Source organism: Pan paniscus, chromosome 10 (assembly GCF_029289425.2).
Source record: "Pan paniscus chromosome 10, NHGRI_mPanPan1-v2.0_pri, whole genome shotgun sequence".
Lineage (NCBI taxonomy): Eukaryota > Metazoa > Chordata > Mammalia > Primates > Hominidae > Pan > Pan paniscus.
In genome coordinates this window covers 42,587,569-42,611,673 of record NC_073259.2, presented here as the reverse complement: position 1 = coordinate 42,611,673, position 24,105 = coordinate 42,587,569, and the positions used below count along the sequence as shown (strand labels likewise).

Genomic DNA, 24,105 nt, shown 5'->3' with positions numbered 1-24,105 from the left:
CACTCATAGGTGGGAATTGAACAACGAGAACACATGGACACAGTGCAGGGAACATCATACACTGGGGCCTGTTGTAGGGTGGGAGGCTGGGGGAGGTATAGCATTAGGAGAAATACCTAATGTAAATGATGAGTTGACGGGTGCAGCAAACCAATATGGCACACGTATACCTATGTAACAAACCTGCACGTTGTGTGCATGTACCCTAGAACTTAAAGTATAATAATAAAAAAAAGCATAAAAAAAGATCATGACTTGCTGCAGGCTCAGATGATGGTTAGCACTTTTTAGGAATGAAGTATTTTCAAACTAAGGTATGTACATTTTTAAGATATAATGCTATCGCACACTTAGTAACTACATTATAGTATAAACATAACTTTTTATGTACACTGGGAAACCAAAAATTTATGTAACTTACTTGCCTGTGATATTTGCAATATCTTGGAGGTATGCCTGTATACAAAACATTGTTATTAACTATTGTCACTATGATGTATAATAGATTTCTGGAACTATTCTTCCTGTCTAACTGACATCTTGTATCCTTTGACTAACATCTCCCCAATCCCCTTATCCCACAGCCTCTGATAACCACCATTTTACTCTTTACTTTTATGAGGTTGACTTTATTAGATTTCAGATATTAGTGAGATCATATGGTATTTGTCTTTTTGTGTCTGGCTTATTTCACTTAACATAATGTCCTTCAGGTTTATCTATGTTGTTGCAAATGATGGGATTTCCTTCTTTTTTAAGGCTGAATAAAAAGACCAAATTTTCTTTATCCATTCACCCACTGATAGACACTTAGTGGACTTTATATCTTAGCTATTGTGAATAATGCTGCAGTGAACAAGCGAGTTCAGTATCACTTCGATGTACTAATTTTATTTCCGTTGGATATATACCCAGTAGTGGGATTGCTGGATCATATGGTAGTTTTATTTTTTATTTTTTTGAGGAGCCTTCATATTATTTTCCATAATGGCTGTACTAATTTACATTCCTACTAACAGTGTACAAGAGTTCTCTTTTCTCTACATCCTTGCAAAAACTTATTTTTTGTCTTTTTTTTTTTTTACAATTTACATTTTAACAGGTGTGAGGAGATATTTCACTGTGGTTTTGATTTGCATTTTCCTGATGATTAGTGATACTGAGTTTTTTTCATATACTTCTTGGCCATTTGCATGTCTTCTTTTGAGACATGTCTATTCAGGTTCTTTGCCTATGTTTTAACAGGGTTCTTTGTTTCTTTATTATTGAGTTGTTTGAGTTCCTTATATATTTTGGATATTAGCTGCTTGTTAGATGTATGGCTAACAAATATTTTCTCCCATTCTGTTGGTTGTCTCATTATTCTGTTTATTGTTAAGGAACCCATTTTAAGTATAAAGACACAAAGAGGTTAAAATTAAAAGAATGGGGGAAAAAGAAATACCATGCTGATGCTATATTAGACAAAGTAGATTTCAGAGCAAAAAATATTAGAAGGATAAAGAAGGTCATGCCATAATGATAAAGAAGTGATTTGATCAAGAGGACACAACAATCCTAAACATCAATTTACCTAATAACAGAGCTTCCAAATAAAGGAAGCAAAAACTGATAGAACTGCAAGAAGTAGAATAATCTGCAATTATATTCAGAAATGTCCTTTCTCAATAAATGACAGAACAAGTATAAAGAAAATCAGTAGGGATATGGGATACTTGAACATCACTATTAACCACCTTGACCTAATTGACATTTATAGAGCATTCCATCCAATGACAACAGGGAACACATTCTTCATAAATGCATACAAAACAGCTGGGCACAGTGGCTCATGCCCATAATCCCAGCACTTTGGGAGGCTGAGGCGGTCGAATCACTTGAGGTCAGGAGTTTGAGACCAGTCTGGCCAACATGGTGAAACCCTGTCTCTACTGAAAACACAGCATTTAGATGGGCATGGTGGAGCACACCTGTAATTCCAACTACTCTGGAAGCTGAGGTGGGAGAATCGCTTGAACCTAGGAGGCAGAGGTTGCAGTGAGCCAAGATCGCACCATTGCACTTCAGCCTAGCTGACAGAGTGAGACCCTGTCTTGGAAAATAAAACAAAAGTCAAAAAACTAACCAACCAACCAAACAAACAAAATACAGAACATTTACCAAGATAGATCATATTCTGGGTCATAAAACAAGTCTCAAAAACCTGAAGACAATCAATTCCTATAAATCTTTTTCTCTGACTACATGCACTAAAATTAGAAATTGACAACAGAAAGTAATTGGGAAAATCCCCGAATATTTGAAAATTAGGTCGTATCCTTCTAAATAACCCATGAGTCAAAGAGAAAGCAAAAGGGGAATTAAAAGGCATTTTTAACTGAATTAAAATGAAAATCCAACATATCGAAATTTGTGGGATGCAGCTAAAGTAGTAGTTACAGAGAAATTTATAGCATTAGGTGTCTATTTTAGAAAAGAGGAAAGGTCTTAAATAAATGACCTCAGCTTTTACCTTAAAAAATTAGGGGAAATTTGGGAGGCTGAGTTGGGTGGATCACCTGAGGCCAAGAGTTTGAGACCAGCCTGGCCAACATGGCAAAACCCCGTCTCTAATAAAAATATAAAAATTAGCCGGGTGTGGTGGTGGGTACCTGTAATCACAGCTACTTGGGAGGCTGAGGCAGGAGAATTGCTTGAACCCAGGGGGCCGGAGGTTGCAGTGAGCCAAGATCATGCCACTTCACTCCAGCCTGGGCAAAAGAGTGAAACGCCGTCTAAAAAAAAAAATTAAAGAATAAAAAAAAATTAGGGGAAAAAAAGCAAGTGAAACTCAAAGTAAATAGAAGGAAGGAAATAATAAAGATTAGAGTAGAAATCAATGAAATAGAACACAGAAAATCAGTGGAGAAAAATCAATGAAACCAAAAAGTATTTTTTGAGATCAATAAAGTTGATTAAACTTTAGCCAGACTAACTGAGAGAGGGGGAAGAGAGAGAGAGAGAGAGAGAATACAAATGACCAATATCAGGAATGAGAGAGGCGACATTACTACAAATTCTATAGATAGTAAAAGAATAATACAGGAATTTTATGAACACCTTTATGCCCATATAAATAAAATAGACAAATACCTTGATAGATAAAACTACCAATAAGAAATTTAAAACCTGAAAATCCCTATATTAAAGACAATAAATTTGTAGTCAAAAACTTTCCCTCAAGCCAGGCACAGTGGTTCATGCCTGTAATCACAACATTTTGGGAGGCTGAGGCAGGAGGACTGCTTGAGCCCAGGCATTTGAGAACAGCCTGAGCAACATAGCAACAACTTGTCTCTGTAAATAATAAAAAATTTAGCCAGGCACGGTGGCACATGCCTGTGGTCCCAGCTACTTGGGAAGCTGAGGTGGGAGGATCGCTTGAGCCCAGGAGGTTGAGGCTGCTGTGAGCTGTGATGGCACCACTGCACTCCAGCCTGGGCAACACAGTGAGAACCCTGTTTCAAAAAAACAAAAACAGGCCAGGCACGGTGGCTCACCCCTATAATCCCAGCACTTTGGGAAGCCAAGGGGAGGGGTGGATTACCTGAGGTCAGGAGTTCGAGACCAGCCTGGCTGGAACCCCTTCTCTACTAAAAATACAAAAAATTAGCCAGGTGTGGTGGCGGGCACCCGTAGTCCCAGCTACTTGGGAGGCTGAGACAGGAGAATCGCTTGAACTGGGAGGCGGAGATTGTAGTGAGCCAAGATCGCACCATTGCACTCCAGCCTGCCAACAAGAGCGAAAACTTCATCTTAAAAAACAACAACAATAAAAAAAACCAAAAGAAACAAACAAACAAAAAAAAACAAAAACAAATCGAAACCCAAAACCCAAAAACTTTCCCACAAAGAAAACTCCAGGCCCAGATGATTTCACTAGGCAATTCTACTAAACAGTTAAGGAACATGTAATATGAATTTTACACAAATTCTTCCAGAAAATTGAAGAGAAGGGAATACTTTCTTTTCTATGAGGCCAGCATTACTGTGATACCAGGACTAGACAAAGGCATTAGAGGAGAACTACAGACCAATGCACTTCATAACATAGATGCGCTAATTCTTAACAAAATGTTAGCAAACCAAAGCCAGCAATATGTAAAAAAGATAGTATGTCATGATCAATACATTACCCTAGGAATGTGAGTTTAGTTTAACACTTGAAAATTAACCACTATATGTAAGACTAAAAAAAAAAAACATATGCAGAAAAAGCATTGACAAAATTAAACATCCATTATTGATAAAACCCCTCAGCCAAATAGGAATAGAAGATTCCTTCCTCAACATGACAAAGGGTATTTAGAAAAAAAAGCCTACAGCCATCATCATCATGTTTAAAGGCCAAAGATTCAAAGTTTTCCCCCAAGATGAGGAACTAAACAAAGATGTCTGCTCTTACCACTTCTATTCAACATTGTATTAGAGGTTCTAGCCAGTGCATGAAGGCAAGGAAAACAACAACGACGACATCCAGATTGGAAAGGAAGAAGTAAAACTGTGTATTTGCAGATTGTATGTTTATCAGTAGAAAATCTAAAGGACTCTACAAAAAGCTCTACTAAAGGTATTAAATGAATTTAGCAAAGTTTCAAGACATATGATTAATATACAAAAATTAATTATATTTCTATACCATACCAATGAATAATCAAATTGCCATATAAAAATAGCATTCAATAACATCAAAAATATGAAATATTTAGGAATAAATCCCAGAAAGGTGAGCAAGACCCATATCTTGAAAACTATAAAACACTGAAATTAAAAAGGACTAAAATAAAGTGTCCATGGAATGAAAAATTTGATTTTGTTATGATATAAGTTCTTCCCAAGTTGATCTACAGATTCAATGCAATCTTGATCAAAATCTCAGTGGATTTTTGTTGAAATTTGACAAGGTGATTCTAAAATTCATATGGAAATGCAAAGAACCTAGACTAGCAAGATCAATATTGAAAACGAAGGGCAAAGTCAAGGGCTGAAAGTACCTGATTTCAAGATTTATTATAAAGGCAGAGTAATCCAGACAGTGTGGTATTAGTGCCAAGACAGACAAATATATCAATGAAACAGAAGGAGAGTTTAGAACTAGATTCTTACATACTTGAGTAAACGATTTTTGCAAAGGTGCAAGGGTAGTCAGTGGAGACAGGATAGTGTTTTCAACAAATAGTATGGGGACAACTATATATCTATGCAACAAAACAACAAAAGAACTTCAAACTACATTTCATACCACATACAAAAATCAATTCAAAATGGATTATAAACCTAAATGTAAACTCTAGAACTATAAAATTTCCAGAAGGAAACATAGGATAAAATATTTGGGGCCTTGTGTTGGGCAAAAACTTATTAGACATGACACTAAAAGCATGATTCATAGAAGAAAAAATAATAAACTGAACTTCATAAAAATTAAGAAGGTCTAATTTTTTTTTTTTTTAAGAGACAGGTTCTGGCTATGTTGGCCAGGCTTGAGTGCAGCAGCTATTCACAGGCCCAATTATAACACATTATAGCCTCCAACTTCTGGCCTCAGGAGATCCTCTTGCCCGAGCCTCCTGAGTAGCTGGGACTACAAGTGTGCACCAGGAGAACTGGCTGAAGAACCTCTGCTTTTGGAAAAACACTGTTAAGAGAGTAAAAAGAATAAAAAGATAAGCCTAAACTGGGAAACAATATTTGCCAATCACATGTCTGACAGAAGATTTGTATCCACAATATATAAACAACTCTTTAATTTTTTAAAAAAAATTTTAGAATCAGAGTCTCCTGTGTTGTCCATGCTGGACTTGAAATCCTAGGTTTAAGCAATTATTCCTGCTCAGTGTCCAGAGTAGCTGGGACACCAGGCATGCGTCACTGAGCCCAGCCAGGATATATAAACAACTCGTAAAACTCAATTAACAAGAAAAAAACCCACCAATTTTTAAATAGGCTAAAGACTTGAAGAGACACTTCGCCAGGAGGATTTACAGATGACAAGTCCATGAAAAGATGTTCAACATCTTTAGTCACTAGTGAAATGGACGACAGACCCACAGCGAGATAAAACTACACATCTATTCAAATGGCTAAAATTAAAAAGACTGATCACTCCAAATGTTGGTGAGGATGTAGAACAACTGAAATTCATATGCTGCTAGTAGGAATGGAAAGGCACAACCACTTTGGAAGGCAGTTTGGCCCTTTCTTAATACGTTAAATATACACCTAAGACAGGACTCAGTTATTCCATTCCTAGATATTTATACCCACAAGAAACGAAAGCATATATATCCATACAAAGACCTGCACACGAAAGCTCATAACAGCTTTGTTCGTAACGGACAAACATTGGAAATAACCTAAATGTCATCAACAGGTGACTGGATAAACACATTGTGGTGTATCCCCATAAAGAATACTACTAAGCAGTAAAAAAGAACTCTTGATAGGCAACGACTGAATAATCTCAAAACGATTATGCCGAGTGGAAGAAGCCATACAAAAAAGAGAGTTTGTACTGTATGATTCCATTTATTTAAAATTCCGGAAAATGCAAACCAATGTACAGTAATAGAAAGAAGATCAGTGGTTGCCTGGAGAGGGTGTGTGGGGGCGAGCGATGCAGGGAGTGATTACAAAGAAGCACACGGAGAAATTTTTGGAGGTGATGGGTGTGTTCATTACCTTGGTGGTGATGGTTTCATGAGTGCACACATAAGTCAAAATTGTACAATCTAAACACACGCAAATATACCCCAGTAAAGCTAATTTTAAATGTATTGTAGAGGGCACATTATGTGATAAGCATACCATGTGCCTGGCTGTGTTAGCAATGTGTGAAGTGCATGCTCCCCGTTAGTACAAACAAGAAGTTTATAAGGTTGCTACTGTGATTGTTTCCTTTTACAGACGAGAACACTGAGGTTTGGAGAGGTTGTTACACCCTTTTTCCCTCTTGTGATTGGTGGTAGGAAAATATTAAGTAGAGGAGAGGCACAGTAAAGTGCCAAGAGCTCTGGCACTCATTACCTAGATCCTCGCGAGGGTGGAGTGAGCGGTTGAAATGCTCATGCCTACTTTACAGATGGACAGACTGAGGATCGGAAAGACTGAGGTGGCCTGGGGGCTGTCAGGGAGGCAGCGCCTCCCCGCTCCTGGCAGCAGGTCCCTGTGGGCTGAAACACGAGCCTCCACCTGCCGCTGATTGACTTCTCGTTTTTTCAGTGGGCCCAAGATCCTGTAAATTGAGTTCCCTGCGCTTTTGGATGTCAGAAACTTCACTGAGCGCGGCACTGTTGGGGGGCAGGAGAAAGGTAAGACTTGGCACTGACGCGGGCCACAGAGCACGCGGGTCACCACGACAGCTTTCGGGTCTCGCCGCCCGGCGCTGGCGAGCAGCCAGCCGGGGTCTCGCGGCGGGTCCCGGCCCTCAGCCCGCGGCCCCTCCCGGCGGCTCGGCGGGGGCGTCGTGGAGGCGGGCCCGGGGACGCTCGCTGGCGCTCCCGCGCGGCGCCCCCTGCCGGCGCCCTGTTCCCTCTTGCCCCTGATCCGCTCCCGGCGGCGCGGAGACGCGAGTCTGAGAGCCTGCGGGCGGGCGGCGCGCTGCAGGCGAGCGGGCGAGCGGGCGCGCCCTGCAGGGGTAGGTGGGCCGCGGGGGCGCGGGCGGGCGGGCGCGAAGCGCAGGGAGGGGGCGGGGGCGGTGGCAGCGGCGCTTGCGGGCCGGGGCCGGCCCGGGCAGGGGGCGCGCGCGGAGGGGTCGGCGCGGGGGCGAGGCGGGCGGGGGGCCCGGCGGTAGGGGCGCGCGCGCGGTGGCGCGCGGCGGGCGCGAGTCATCAATTATGCAAGGACTCGGGCGGTGCGGGGGGCGGGCGCGGGGAGCGCTCCAAGATGGCGCCCACCGCAGTCCCGCCCGCCGCATCCTCGGCGCCTTTGCAGTCCGGCCGCGCCTCCCGGGCCCCGCGTTAGGGCCGCAGCTGCCTCCCTCGCCGCCGCCGCTGCCGTAAGTCGCCCCAGAGCCCCCGCCCTGGCGCTGCTTCCTGCCCTCCGGGTTTCCCTTCTCGCCTCGGGACCCTTGAGCGGGGCTCGCCCATCTCCAGTCAGGGGCTTTGCCGCAGAGTGCGCGGCGGGGCTCGAGGGGCCGTGGAGCTGGGGCTCTGCTCTCCTTGTTTTGGACAGGTGTTTGGAACTCTTGCTTCCTTCTTCTGTGTGTACCGGGGGTCTCTTAAGAGAACTGAGGACCACCAGTCCCCACCCCGGACACCCTGCTTTCTCCGTCTCGGCTACAGTGAGGGACACGGCCCGTCCTTGGTGCCCCTTCCGCGGTGCAGCCCTCCATCCCTCCCTCAGTGCCGGGCAGAGTTGGGTCCCCTAGCCGGCTTGCACTGGGAAGGGCAGCGCTGTCGGGATCTTCCTACAGCAGCCCCTCAGCCTTCCCCCTCCCCCATGTCTTACTGCATCCTTCTCCCTCAGCCGGCTTCACACTGCTAAAAACTGCAGAAGCCAAGGGCTCCTGGGTTCTTCCCGCAGCCAGCACTCCCGACTCCCTCTGTCCTTTACTCGGATGCGTTCGTCCCCCTCCCAACAGGGTGCTCTGGAGTTGTGATGGGGGCTCCCGGGACCTTCCTCGGCAGGCGAGGATTCCTGCATTTGGAAGCACATCACTTTGAGAATATCCCCTTCCCCCATCCCACCCCCACCCCCACCCCTACGCCACCCGATGCAGAGCTTGTTCCTCTCCTCTCCCTCCCCCACCTTACCATCAGCAGCAGCACCCTTGGCTTCTTGTTAGCGTTGGGGTACAGGACTGTTTGCCCAGCTCCGTGGGCTTGGACCCTCCTCTCTAGTTCTCACTTGGTACCTTGGGGCACCGCAAAGCCTCTGCAGTTTCTCCTGAGAGCTCAGCTCCATCCCCTCCATTGCCAGCAACAACCACAGGTGGAGACTTGGCTAACTTTCCAGGGGTTAGCCAGGACTGTCAGACCCTTTCAGGGGCCCCAGCTTCGAGTTGGGATGGAATGGGAACCATTTTTCAGCCCGATAAATAGGATTCTTCAAACCATGCATTCCATCCGACTACTCCACCCTATGCCCTCTTCCTCACTTACACTGCAGTTTTTGAAGCATGAGGGAATACATTTTATGTCCGGAGATTCCAAGGTTCTGCATCAGCGTTCATAATAAATGGATGTCATCTGTTTGGGGGGAGGGTAGAAGAAACTTTGGATTGCATCTGGCTGAAGTCAGGGGGAGGGAGAAATAATTAGCATGGAGCAAGCTCTGCCACACAAGGAAAACTGCTTTGCATGCACAGTGGGCACCAGAGAGTCAGGGATGGAAGCAGGAAGTGTGGGTGGGGGCCATGGGGGTAAAGGGGGAGAGTGCTTTTTATAACTGTTTTCTCAAGTTTGAACCTGGAGAGCCTTTAGAGAGAGGTAGCAGTGTGTTAGGGCTGGGGGATGTTTTAGCTTTCCAATGGAGATTTCGGGTGTGGTAGGTTTTTCACTGTCTCAAAATCCCTCTGCACTTCTCTTTTCTCCACGTGCATTAGAAGATGTGGAGGGGGGGGGATGTTGTGCTTTTATTCTTTTCTCAAAAAAATTTTTTTTTTTGATTTGTGATGCAAATGGCTGGATAACATTACCACACGGTACCATCCTGGTAGGAATCTTGGGGGAATCAGACTTAAAATGCTGAAAGCTTTATAGCACATTACATGTAACCTGGTTCTTGAAATACTGCAGCATTTTTCTTTGGAGCTCATGACCCATAAGGCCTTCATTTCTCCCTGAAAGAGGATTTGGTTGCTGGTTGGTGAGGTGGTGGTTGTGGGTAGTGATCCTTTGGTGTTCAGCACGCATTCCCTGTCCTAGAAATTGAGGTCCTCCCTGGAGAGGGCTGCAAGCATGTTCCGTGTTCTCTGAACATCTGATTCAGGGTATATGTAAATGTGTTTCTGAGTAGAGCTGGTGGTGGGTATTGCAAAGCAGTTCATAATGGTGCAGATCGGTTATTGGTTTCTTGGCTTCAGTTTGAGCAGCTTTGGTTTTCATTTGGGGTTTTGTTAACTTTTATCAAAATCTTTGGAGGATTTTGTTTTAAATTAATAAAGGATAATCAAGTGGAATACAGCATCCTTAAAAACAACCATACGGTTGCTGTTGCTTTCCTTGTAGGACCCTTAACAAATTTTTCTCCTGGTCCAGCTTTGGGTTGCCTGTGTTTAGGCTTGTACTCAGGTTTCTTGCTGTGGTGCTGAAAGGACAGTTCCCCGACCAGTTCTGCGGCGAAGTGCACACACGCTGGACATGATTGAGTTTTTTTTTGCTTTTTATTATCAGCAGGCTTTCTCGTGGATGTGTATGTACATGCGCAGCTGGGTTTGTACTTGAGGTTGAGGCCTAGTTATCATATTTTATTACTCCCACATAACTCTTCATTTTGGCTGTCCCTCATGGAGACAATGTTTTACAGGCTGCAACAGATCCATATGTAAGCCATAAGTGACATTTTGCTGACTGCATTATTTCAGCACACTTCAGTCATTTCAAATAGCAAGCAACTGTTAATATTCTTGGTCTCCACAAGAAGTAATCCGATAGCTGGCTAAATTAAACTGGATCAGAAAAGCGTCTTCTGTGGGTTGATTTGAATAGTGAACTGGGAAAGGCACTTGACACAGCAGAGGTCAGTATTACTAAAGTCGATTTGTCCAAAAAACTATTTTAAAATCATAAAATAGGAAGGAGGCCATAAAATTCACATGGTACCACCTCCCACCCAATACAGGAATCTCCTTTATGGGAGATCTTTGCTTTGAATACATCCGTTGGTAGGGAACTTACTGCCACATAACGTAGCTCATTCCATTTGGATTCCACTGTGATCAAAGTATTTTAATCTTATTGAAAAGGTAATATACATAAAGTTGAAAGACATATAAATTGGGGCTATATCAGGGGTAAATGCCATTCTTGTGCTTGTTTCCAAGAAAAGATCGAGAACCATTTTTCTGTAGAGAACATACAAGAAACTTGCACTTACTTGAAAAGAATGCAAAAATAGAGACATGTCCACCTAAAGCAAGAAAAACATTCTGTGAATGGAAAGAAAAATAATTATCTTTAATGTGCTGGTATTATGTAACAAATTGTTCTAGAAGGCACATGCTTGAATTAATGAATATTCAATTCCTATGGATTATATCTAAGGACACTAAAGCTATACTATATAGAAAGTGTCAAAAATCCAAAGTATATCCAGAGTGAGATCAGTTACCATAATTATAAAAATACATACTTATTGCAGAAAAGTTTTAATATATGTAAAAACAGGGAAAAAGTCATCCTAGTTTTACCATCCTTACCATCTTTGCTTCTACCATAAGCAAAACAATTATCTGTGTTTTATTATGTTTTTCCAGTCTTTTTTTTCCCATAGAGAGGGAAAGAAGCGCTTGTAAAGTTATCCAGAATGATAGTATTTTAAAACTGAGCTCTTTAAGCTCTTAATTTTATAGTTCACTTGCTAGGCATTTAGGGACTTAAACAGATTGTTGTATCTCAATTTACCTTTTTCTTAATCCTTTAGAAATGTTCCAAAAAAAACTTTAATGTGAAAGAATTCACTCATAGAATTGGACTTCACTCGTAAAGTCTCTTTGTTTATATTTAGCACATTAACTGAGGAATCAATAAACCTTTTCTTAATCAATGAATCAACAAATAGTCTCACTCTGCACCTACTATATATAAGGCACTGAACTGAACACTAGTACAATGCCTCTCTAAGCTGGCGAGCACCAGCTTAAAAAATAATACCGTGCTCAAAAACTGTGGCTATTAAGGTGTCGAAGGAAACAGAACTCTTACCCTGTAAGTTTATTAATTGCGGAAATGTATGGCAGTCTGTTAGGGCCAGCCCAGTGATTTAACCTGAAAAAGAATAGTTTGTGCAAGAATGGGAAGTAAATGCAGTCAAAAGACAAAGGAGAAGGTTTCTGGAAAAATTATCCGTTTGTGAAGTTATGGAGACACAGCCAGGACACATATTTAAGTACTAAGTTAGAGATTAAGGTGAAATGAAAACCCAAGAAGGTTGCTATAGTTACACTATTGAGAAGAAAATGTCAGAAGCAGTATGGGCTTTGGAATCAGACAAAACTAGATTCAAATCCCGACTCTGCTATGTATTAGCTTTGTGACCTTGGGCAAGTTATTTAATCTATTGGAGCTTCAGTGTTCCTATCTATAAAAGTGGGAATAATAATACCTACGTTGCAGGGTATTTGTGGGGATTAAATGAAATCTCTGTTTCCTTATGGTTTCTGACACATAGTGCTTAATATATATTAGCCCCCTTTCCTCTAGGGATTTAGCAGCTTAATGTGTATTTATATATGTATTTGACATAGTATATATGTACTGTATTGAATTTCAGTAGTCTGAAAAGCAGACGGATGCTTTATCTTCAGTCTGGCATAGAGGATGGAACCCATAGGTACCCTAACTTGGATGGACATTGCTAAGAAAAGTTTTACTGTGCAATTGCTCTGCTGGCTTCCACCAACACAGTGCAAATGTGGTTACCAAAGTACCTCTTGCCTTGTCCATTCCCAAACTACACTAGAATAGGACTCTTTACCCAAAAGGAATGCTTTGGCACTCTCCAGCTGGGCTGTTTTTAGCTGTAGCCTGGGATCTGAAGGTGAAATGGACTCAAAGGCTGAGGCCTGCCTTTATGCTGACTTGAGCTGGATTTTTACACTGTGGTAAGTGATTATACATGTTTGGAGTTGGTTTTGTCTTCAGCACCATTTTAGGTTTCCCCACTGTATAGTCTTTGAACTGCTTTATTTGAATGGGTCTCATAGGTGACCTGCCACCTTTGGTAAATGTTACTCTGTGTTTGTCTATTTATAAAAACTTTCAAAATCCTTCTATCAGTCGATTGAGAAGGAGGTAAAGCAAATATCCTACCCACTTTATAGCTGAAGAAACTGAGTATCGAAGAGCTTAATGAAGGAAGTTGTCCAAGCTAAGGACTATCTAACTGGTGTAGTGGAGACTGGTACCTAGGTTGGTCGACTCATGTTTAATGACTTCTTTCTGTTAAATGGTGTTATATTCTGATGTTCATATAACCAAGTAATGTGAACAATTTTGGTTTTATTTTAAGATATTATTAGCTTAGGTAGCTAAACATATCTTAGTGAGTGGGTATAATGAAAGATTCTGGGATAGACAGAGGGAGGGCAAAAGTGCCTTTGAAGGAAAGCATTTTGGAAGCAGGAAGGATGAGGGGAAATTAACAGAGGATGTATCAATAAGTAGAATATGGATGAAAACAGGAGGCACCAAAGTAACACACTGTGTTCCTTCTGCGGCTATCCTAGCTACTTTTAAAAAGGTCATATCTTGGTGTCTGCTTATCTTTCTCCATGTCTCTTGCATGTAAACACATATACTTGGCTATTCATGAAAGCTCTCCCATTGCCAACCTAGGTTGTAACCAGGACTGTAGGGAATTATGACCGTTGTTACCTGGACTTCTTTGCTTATGCAAGGCTGAAACTGGTGTGAGACTCAGAGAACAGAATATGCTGGGGATTGGTGATGGGTACGGGCAGCAAGTTGGGGCCAAAGAAGTTCTGGGAGGACTTTGGGCTAGAAGTGGTACAAAGGTTGGAGAGGATAATAGTTAAGATTTTCCTTGGGTGTATGGAGATGTGTCATACTGAGGAGAATAGAATGAAATAAAAGCCAGAAGCCTGAGGGTCTAAGAGGTACTTTTAGTTTGGTGCTGAAGCTCTCTTGATCCTGGAAGGAGTTAATGGGGGTGGGTTGACTAAAATAGGCGATGGAGAGATTTGGATCACTTTATATTCACTATTGATGGTAGGCATCCTGTATTCACTGGGCGTGTCCCAGGATCTGGAAGTGGAAAGCACTGAATTCCCTCAAAAGGCACATTCACAGGCTCCTTTCATATTCAGCTGATTAGTGTAGTTTTTTGTGCTATAAATTTTTGGGGGTTCCTGGGGAGTAAGAATGCTAGAGAAATGGTGGATGCTTACTTATCCAGGGATGGATCATCAAGCTTGTGAATTATACAGTTATTTATTTTTCTCCTTTTTCCTCCATTATGAGCACTTAACTGATCATTATCATTTCTACCAGCGTGAACTTGGGAAGGGAGAAAAAGTCAAAATTAAAATGTTACTTTTACTTTTTAGATAATGATTGATAAAGGAAGAGATGGCAACTACTTTGTCAATGAAAAAACACCTCATATTTAATCTGTTCTTCTCTCCTTATTTTAATAGTATAGACAGTTGAAGGCTGAGCCTCTACAAGTTTAATGTCCACTGCAAGCTGGTGTAAATAGCATTTTTCTTTCATTTTAGTGAGCAACAACCCTGTAAACAAGTAGGGCTTAATTTATTATATATTTAGCTCCTTGTTTCAGGATTAATTCCTCAATTAAGGATAATGCAACAGGCTTTTGTGTTACATTCACTACTGTTTTTTTTGTCTTAGCAGGAAGCTGAATGCTTTTAAATGAAAAAAATTAATGCATTATTAAATTGCAGGAAAAAAATCAAGCAGGTTGCAAATGAGACTGATAGGGCATTCTCAGAGGTCAGAATACTCAGAAATCACATTTGCTACAGATTTCTCAATTGGATTTCCTATGATTTGGTGAATACTCTAAAGAGGCATAATGCCTTGTTTGTAGGAAAGATGTCTTGAAGATAATTAGTCATTTTTTAAGATGAGTATTGTGATAGGGAGGGAAGAAAGTGTTTGGAGTGTGATGAATCATCATAGGGAGAAAGCAAAAGAAGGTGAATGACAGAGTGAAAATGGGCAAGGGGATTTGGATGTGAACGTGGGGAACTGCTCATATTTTAAGAGTAGGTATTCACTCCCCTCCAACAATTCCTTTGGGTACACGTCCGTATTACTGAACCAGATCCTCATCTGCTGGACAGGGCACAGAACCTTGGGAAGGTGGTTTTTGTTGTTGTTGTTTAGTTTTATTTTATTCTTAGCTCTGCTAGAACTTTGCTGCAAATTGCTTTCTTTATCTGATCTCTGCATTGAGAAAACTGGAGAATATTTTCTTGCTTTATGGAAAAAAATGTAGTAATATTCTTAAATGTTTCTTTCATTTCCTCTTGATTTTTAGTCATTTAGTACAAAGACATTTTCTCAGAAGGCTCTGTTGACAGTTTCTCTTCCATTGTCTTGAAATGTTTGTTTGAATATTTAACAGAGGCACAAAATTCAAAAATCAAAAAGTTCGAAGTTAAGTCTTCTTTTACTGTCTCCCAGTCATGCAGTATGCACTCCATAATAGCAATTACTGTTACTAATTTCTCTTGTAATGCTTCCTGCATACATACATGCACATATACATATTGTCTCCCCCTGCTCCTCACACAGTTACTTCCATTGTCTTTTAAGGAAGACTTAAAATAATTTGGGGATTTGGATTCTCATTCTAGATCATCTTAGATCAGTTAATTACCCCTTTTCCTTAAGAAATACATAATCCCTCTGTTTTATTTTTCTTAGTAAAATTTATATTCTCATTTCTTGGCTTATTTAATGTGCAAGTTAGTTTAGGCTGAAGCAGCCTTTCCTACTAACCTACATTGCTTTTAGGGTTTTCCTTATAGAATTACCTGTTAAAAATAAAAGTGCAAGGGGAGACATAGCCTTGAGAACTATTGGTTCATTGCTGTCTATGAGTGAATTCTAAATCGCCTGCTTGACCACATCAGTCAGCAAATATTTAGCGAGTAGCAACTATGGGATATATAAAAGATAGACCTTATGTTCTAGGAGCTTATTTATTTTGTGAAATAAGTCATAAACACAAAATGTTAAATAAGAAAAGATTTTCATAATGGTTGATGATTAAAAAGTTGGAAAGGATTTATTGCTAAATGGTATAGTTAATAAATTGATTTTTTAGGAAAGAGAGAGCATTTCAAGTTGGTATGATTAGAGACAGGTTGATGGAAGAAGCATGATTTGAGCTGGGCTTTACAGAATGGTTGGGTAGAACAGTGTGAGCCAAAGTGAGAAGGCAAGAATGTACAAAGTGTTTTGGGGGAGCAGTGAGAATCTCCTTGTGGCAGATAAGCCTGCAAAGATAGGATAGAGTTAGCCAAATATTAAGGACTTTCTGAAGTTTCATTCATGACATGGAGAATGTAGAATTTAGAGAGTATAGAATGACAGATGATCAAAGCTATACTGTAGTGTTTTAGGAATATTGGGCAGCAGTGTCTAATTGGATGGAATAGAGCAAGGAATGGACATCCACTTAGTTGGCTCTTTGATTTGTCCTGGCTGTGTAGTGATGAAGGGTTGGAGTAGTGTAGTAGTGATAAGGATGGGAAGGAAGGAAAGTAAATATAACTTTGTATATGTGTGTTACATAAATGTGTGTGTTTAACATTTTTCTAATGTTAGAAATAGTTTATAGGAAGACTCAGTAGAACTCAGTGAATGACTTTACATGGGAGAAAAGGGAGAGGGAATAAAGATTATTTTACTGTTTTAAAGATTAGAGATAGAGAGTCTCCTATTTTGAAAATCTGGGGAAGTATGTTCTGTAATACATGGTAGTCTGGTCCATAGCATTTTGGTTAACAAGCTGTCTTTATTTCTAATTTTCTAATTGTTTCTCTGCAGAGGGTTTTCTTGAGCTTTTAATGTTATTTCTTGTAGGAAAACTTGAATCTTCTGAACTTTATTATCTAAGCTCTCACTGATAAAGATTATTTAATCTTCGTTTGTGGGTCTCTACCCTTGTTTTGGAGTTTTACATTCTATCCATTCATAGACACTTAACTTGTCATTTTCGTTGGCATTCTCAACTCACCTTCAGTTTGGAGGATAAAGGAACAAGAATTCTATACCTTTTTATAGACTTGGTAAATGACTCTTTTGTCCTTACCGAAACTCAGTATATTTGATTTTTTGATCGTTTGTTTATATTCCATGTGCTTCATGACAGCCATACTATTTGAAATTGCAGGCTGAGTTAAAGGTAGTAACTGAAAGGATTTTAGTAGGTGAAAGCAGAGGGAATGAAAAGGCCTTATCAGCCAGTGATGTTGCTTTCTGTTTCAGGTACTGAATCTTAGGCTGTGTATGAAAAATGTCAGACTTGACTTGCATGATCTTCTTGGTATAGGTGGGGTACAAGACGGTGGCCAGAGGGCCCTAACGTACAACTTGAGTATACAGTGGTAACTTAGAGCAAAGGCAGAACTCAGGGAGCTTGGGTTCTGCTACTGCCCTTTCTCGTCAGAAATGATCATTGAATGAGAAAAAATAAAGGGTTACTGGATTATCAGAACATGGACATCAAAATAATAGAATACACCAAGAGAAAAAAAATCAGAAATTTAATGCAATTTTAAAATCTCATTTAATTTGTTAAAATTATATTTCTTCTCACCACGAAAGTTACTGAGTTCTTGCAGATTCCATTACATTTACCACAGTTTGCACTCAGACATTTGGCAGAAGTCCTCATGGTTTGCTGTGGAACCAGTAGAGGAGGCACAGTTCATGTACAAGATGTTAATAGATTTAGCACTCTATTTAGGGTATTACCCAAATTACCCTTACAGTAATTCTATTAGGAGATTCTCTGTGCAATCCCATTATAAGTGCATACCTTTCTCCTAGTTTGAATGCTCAAAGTAACAGTAATTAAGAACTGTTATACAATAGTCTCTTGGAAAGGCATTCTTAAGGTAGCCTGGGATGAGGAAAGTCCATAAACACCACTTAACTGAATGATGGCAATCTGTTTTATTAATCTGGATGTTCTCATGCAAGTAATATTTTAGTAGATCTATAGATTTTTCTTATTTCTTAACCATCTTTTTGTTTGTAGTACTTCTTCTTCCTTGTCTCTAGAAATGCAGGAGAGGGTTGTGTAAAACCCAAGAAGGGTTTTACTGAGTGCACAGACTGAATGATTAAGAAGTGTAGTAGGGAAACAAAGTACAGTGATCATATGAATGTTTCACTTACCTAACAAGGCCTTTTTGTTTTTTTTTTCCTGACTCATGCAGGAAACTTCACCCATAAGTGCCCAAGGGGTAAGACTTATTTTGGGATCTTAAGGTAGACTTCTGGCATTAGAAATTGCTCAAAAGCTTTATAGGTCAAAGAAAATAAATTCATCTTTGTGTTATGAGTGGATATCAAAGATTTGCTATTAATTAGATATGTTTTCCATTTTAATTTTAATTAGATTAAAATTAAAGTCTGACCCTTGGGGGCTGATGTGCTTTGTTCCTAGCCAGTTGCCTTGTCTTTCACCTCGCACTTCTCCACAGGCTGCCTTGCTGGTTCCAGTGGTGAGGCTCAGCAGTCAAATGGGGATGTCACTTACATGCCCCACTTGGGCTCTACCCTGGAGCCCTACCTTTGCCAAGGGTGGTGCTCAGAGAAAGGGTTTTTTTTTTTTTTTTTTTTTTAAGAGCAATGCGTTTAATACTCAATGCAATCTGTTGCAAAATCTCAAGAAAAAAACTCATTCCCAGAGAGGAAGGAGTGTGTATGTTTTTTTTCTAGCCAGGATTCTAGAACCATTAGCTCCTTATAGGCATTGCTTCTGTTTATATGGATGTTGAGTTGTCAGGCCTTTCCAGTTTTTTTGTTTTTTCCTTCCACAGTTTAATCCTAGAACCTAGAAAGAACTGTTATTTGTGGGAATTGAATGCTGACTTTGGTAGTATTAAGAAAAATCCAGTGTGGATCTGTAGAGTTCAGAGTATTGGTGCTCAACACAGGAATGATAAATGTTTGAGATTATGGATATGCAAATTACCCTGATCTGATCACTATATATGAATTGAAACATCACTATGTACCCCATAAATATGTATAGTTATTATGTGTCAATTAAAAATAAAGCAAAGGTAAAAATTTGAGAAAGTTTGTAACACAGAAGGCCAAACATTGTATAATTCCACTTATGTGAGTTACCTAGAATAGTTAAATTCACAGACAGAAAGTAGAACAGTGGCTATCAAGGGTTGTGAGAAACGGGTAATGGAGAGCTACTGGTTAAGGAGTACAGAGTTTCAGCTTGAGAAAATGAGATTGTTCTGGAGATTTGTAGTGATAATGGTTGTACCACAATGCATGTACTTAATGTTACATACTTGTATACTTAAAAAATGGTTAAGATGGCAAATTTTATGTATATTTTACCACAATCAATCAATCAACCAATCAATATAAAACAAAAAATAGAGTATGGATGCTAGTCCAGATTTTGGACAAGAGGGTATGTGGTGTTTTTATGGCCAAAATATAGGGACCAGAAACCCTGCTTTCTAGTGTGGCGTTGGGCCAATACACAGTGCCCCTGGGACGAGCAGGGTACTCTTTCCTAGTGGGAAACCTATTCCTATTAGAGTACTACAGCCAAATAAACCACTACTTTCTTCACAAGAATAAGCTCAATAAAACTAATATTTGAAAAGATTTTGAAGTTCTAGCTCATGAATGGCAAATATTATTTTCCTTTTTTTCTTCTTAATCTACCCAAGATAGTATTTCATTTTTCCCTTTTAACATTTTAAACAGCTTTTGTTTTATTTTTTCTTATTTTTAAAATTTTACAAACAGTAAAATTGAAACAAATCTTGGTGTACAGCTCTGAATTTTTACACATGTATAGGTTCATGTAACCGTGCCACAATCAGGATACAGAACAGTTCCATTACCCCAAAATGCTCCCTCCTGCTGTTCCTTTGCAGTCAAACTTTCCCTAATCCCCAGCCCCTGGAAACCTGATTGGTTCTCCATTCCTGTGGTGTTACCTTTTCCAGAATGTCATAAAAGTAGAATCATACTACACTATATAACCCTTTGAGACTGACATCTTTTGCTGAGCATAATACTTTGGAGATTTAACCATGTTGTTGTATTTTTCAATTGTTCTTTTTTATTGCTGAGTAGTATTGTATGTAACTGTTCCAATGCATATAACATTGTATATAACAGTTTGTCAACCTGTTCATCTGTTGAAGAACATTTGGAATATGTCCAGTTTCTGGTGATTATGAATAGTACTTCTGCAAACATTCATGTACAGGTTTTTGTGTGACCCTACCTTCATATTTCTCAAAGCTGATCCCTAAGAGTAGGATTGCTGGGTAATATAGTAAGTGTATGTTTACCTTTATAAGCAACTAACAACTGTTTTTCAGAGTGGTTGTACCATTTCGCATTCCCAACAGCAGTGTATGAGAGTTCAGCAGCATATGCGAGTTCAGGTGCTCTGTATCCTCATTGGCACTTGGAATTGTCAGGTTTAAATTTTTTTTTTTTTAATCTTAGCCATTCTAATAGGTGTGTAGTGGTATCTCATTGTGATTTCAGTTTGCATTTCTGTAATGGCTAATGATGTCTAATATCTTTTCATGTGCTCTCTGTGTATCTTTGTGAAGTGTCTGTTGAAATGTTTTGCCCATTAAAAAAAATTGGATTGTTTGTATTCTTACTATGAGTTTTGAGATTTTTGTTTTTAAAAATGTTGTTTTTGAGATATAAATCTTTTATCAGATAACTTACATGGGCATATTTTCTCCCACTCTTTAGCTTAGCTTTTCTTAATAGTGTTTTTATAGAGCTAAAGTTTTAAATTTTGATTTAGTCCAATTTGTCAATTTTTTTCATTTATGGGTCACGTTTTTGATGTCATATATAAGAACTCTTTGTCAAATTCAAGATGTTCTTGGTTTTCTGTTAAAAATTTTGTGTAGTTTTACATTTTACCTTTAGATCTGTGATCCATTCAAGTTAATCTGTGTATTAGATATGAGATTTAGGCCTAGGTTTATTTTTATTTTTTTGCTAATAGATGTGCAGTTAACTGTTTGAGCACCATTGTTGTTCAAAAGACTGTCTTTCTTCTGAATTGATTTTGGACTTTTGTCAAAAGTCAGTTGCCTGTATTTATGTGGGTTTATTTCTGGGCTCTCTCTTCTGTTCCATCAATCTGTATGTGTGTCTGCCCCTTCCTCAATACCACATGGTCTCTTTTTTTCCCAGGTTTTTTTGTTTGTTTGTTTGTTTGTTTTTTGTTTTTTTAATGGGTTTTTGTTTCGTTTTGTTTGGTTTTCTTTAGAGATGGAGTTTCGCTCTTGTTGCCCAGGCTGGAGTGCATGTCACGATCTCAGCTCACCGCAACCTCCGCCTCCCAGGTTCAAGCAATTCTCCTGCCTCAGCCTCACAAGTAGCTGGGATTACAGGCATGCGCCACCACACCTGGCTAATTTTGTATTTTTCTTTTTTAGTAGAGATGGGGTTTCTCCATGTTGGTCAGGCTGGTCTCAAACTCCCGATCTCAGGTGATCCGCTGCCTTGGCCTCCCAAAGTGCTGGGATTACAGGCATGAGCCACTGTACCAGGCTCCAGTGTTTTTTTTTTTTAGCTTTTATTTTAGGTTTGGGGGTACATGTGCAGGTTTGTCGTATGGATAGATTACGTATCACTGGGGTTTAGCATACAGATTATTTTGTCACCCAGGTTATAAGCATAGTACCTGATCGGTGTTTTTTTGTTCCTCACCCTCTTCCTAACGTCCACCCTCAAGTAGGCCCAGGTGTCTGTTGTTCCCCTCTTCATTTCCATATGTACTCAGAGTTTTAAATATGAGTTTTTCATGTTCCTAATTTAGCTATTCTATTGTCATAGCTTTCTTTTCTTTCCCCATAAGTTATTGGGGTACAGGTGGTATTTGGTTACATCAGTAAGTTCTTTAGTGGTGATATGTGAGATTTTGGTGTACCCATCACCTGAGCAGTACACACTGCACCATATTTGTAGTCTTTTATCCCCTGCCTTCTTCCCCAGAGTCCACTGTATCATTCTTAGGCCTTTTCATCCTCATAGCTTAGCTCCCACATATCAGTGAGAACACATGATGTTTGGTTTTCCATTCCTGAGTTACTTCACTTAGAATAATAGTCTCCAATCTCATCTAGGTCATTGCAAATGCTGTTAATTCATTCCTTTTTATGGCTGAGTAGTATTCCATCATATATATACCACAGTTTCTTTATCCACTTGTTGATTGATGGGCATTTGGGTTAGTTCCACAATTTTGCAGTTGTGAATTGTGCTGCTATAAACATGTGTGTGCAAGTATCTTTTTCATATAATGACTTCTTTTCCTCTGGGTGGTTACCCAGTAGTGGGATTGCTGGACCAAATGGTAGTTCTACTTTTAGTTTTTTAAGGAATCTCCACACTGTTTTCCATAGTGGCTGTACTAGTTTACGTTCCCACCAGCAACGTAGAAGTGTTCCCTGTTCACTGCATCCACGCCAACATCTACTGTTTTTTGATTATTTGATTATGGCCATTCTTTCAGGAGTAAGGTGGTATCGCATTGTGGTTTTGGTTCGCATTTCCCTGATCATTAGTGATGTTGAGCATTTTTTCATATATTTGTTGGCCATTTGTATATCTTCTTTTGAGAATTGTCTGTTCATGTCCCTAGCCCACTTTTTGATGGGATTGTTTGTTTGTTTTCTTACTGATTTGTTTGAGTTCATTGTAGATTCTGGTTATTAGTCCTTTTTCAGATATATAGATTGTCAAGATTTTCTCCTCTGTGGGTTGTCTGTTTACTCTGCTGACTTCCTTGTGCCGTGCAAAAGCTTTTAGTTTAATTAAGTCCCAACTATTATCTTTGTTTTTATTGCATTTGCTTTTGGGTTCTTGGCCATGAAATCCTTGCCTAAGCCAATGTCTAGAAGGGTTTTTCATTGTTATCTTCTAGAATTTTTATAGTTTCAGGTTTTAGATTTAAGTCCTTAATCCATCTTGAGTTGATTTTTGTATAAGGTGAGAGATGAGAATCCAATTTCATTCTCCTACATGTGGCTAGCCAATTATCCCAGCACCATTTGTTGAAAAGGGTGTCTATTCCCCACTTTACGTTTTTGTTTCCTTTGTTGAAGATCAGTTGGCTGTAAGTATTTGAGTTTACTTCTGGGTTCTCTATTCTGTTCTGTTGGTCTATGTGCCTATTTTTATACCAGTACCACACTGTTTTGATGACTATGGCCTTATAGTATAGTTTGAAATCAGGTAGTATGATGCCTCCAGATTTGTTCTTTTTGCTTAGTCTTGCTTTGGCTATGTGGGCTCTTTTTTGGTTCCATATGAATTTTAGAATTGTTTTTTCTAATTCTGAGAAGAGTGATGGTGGCATTTTGATGGGGATTGCATTGCATTTATAGATTGGTTTTGGCTGTGTGGTCATTTTCACAATATTGATTCTACCCATCCATGAGCATGGGATGTATTTCCATTTATTTGTGTCGTCTATGATTTCTTTCAGCAGTTTTGTAGTTTTCTTTGTAGAGGTCTTTTGACTCCTTGGTTAGGTATATTCCTAAGTATTTTATTTTATTTTATTTTATTTTGTGGCTATTGTAAAAGGGGTTGAGTTTATATATATATATATATATATATATATATATATATATATATTTATATTTATTTATTTATTTATTTTTTTGAGACAGAGTCTTGCTCTGTCGGCCAGGCTGGAGTTCAGTGGCATGATCTCAGCTCACTGCAACCTCTGCCTCCCGGGCTCAAGAAATTCTCCTGCCTCAGCCTCCCAAGTAGCTGGGGTTACAGGGGTATGCCACCGCACCTGGCTATTTTTGTATTTTTCAGTAGAGATGGGGTTTCACCATGTTGGCCAGGCTGGTCTTGAACTCCTGACCTCAGGTAATCCACCCGCCTTGGCCTCCCAAAGTTCTGGGATTACAGGCGTCAGCCACCGTGCCTGGCCGGGGTTTAGTTCTTGATTTGATTCTCTGCTTGGTTGCTGTTGGTGTATAGAAGAGTTACTGATTTGCATACATTAATCTTGTATCTGGAAACTTTGTTGAATTCTTTTATCAGTTCTTGGAGCTTTCTGGAGGAGTCTTTAGGGTTTTCAAGGTAAATGATCATATTGTCAGCAAATAGTGACAGTTTCACTTCCTCTTTACTGATTTGGATG

At 39.8% G+C, this 24,105-nt stretch overlaps 1 protein-coding gene across 6 annotated transcripts in view; it reads left to right on the top strand.

The window, feature by feature from the left end:
• The first annotated feature begins 7,183 nt into the window (after positions 1-7,183).
• Positions 7,184-24,105, top strand: part of SCN8A (sodium voltage-gated channel alpha subunit 8) — a 218,864-nt gene continuing 201,942 nt past the window's right edge. For 3 of the 6 annotated variants that reach the window (XM_055095642.2, XM_055095638.2, XM_055095639.2), the window contains exon 1: positions 7,835-8,035. The gene's annotated coding sequence lies outside the window, so the exon portion shown is untranslated. Of the gene's footprint in view, positions 7,350-7,520; positions 7,676-7,833; positions 8,036-24,105 lie in introns of those variants that run through there. The other 3 variants (XM_055095641.2, XM_055095640.1, XM_055095643.2) reach the window with 3 other exon arrangements.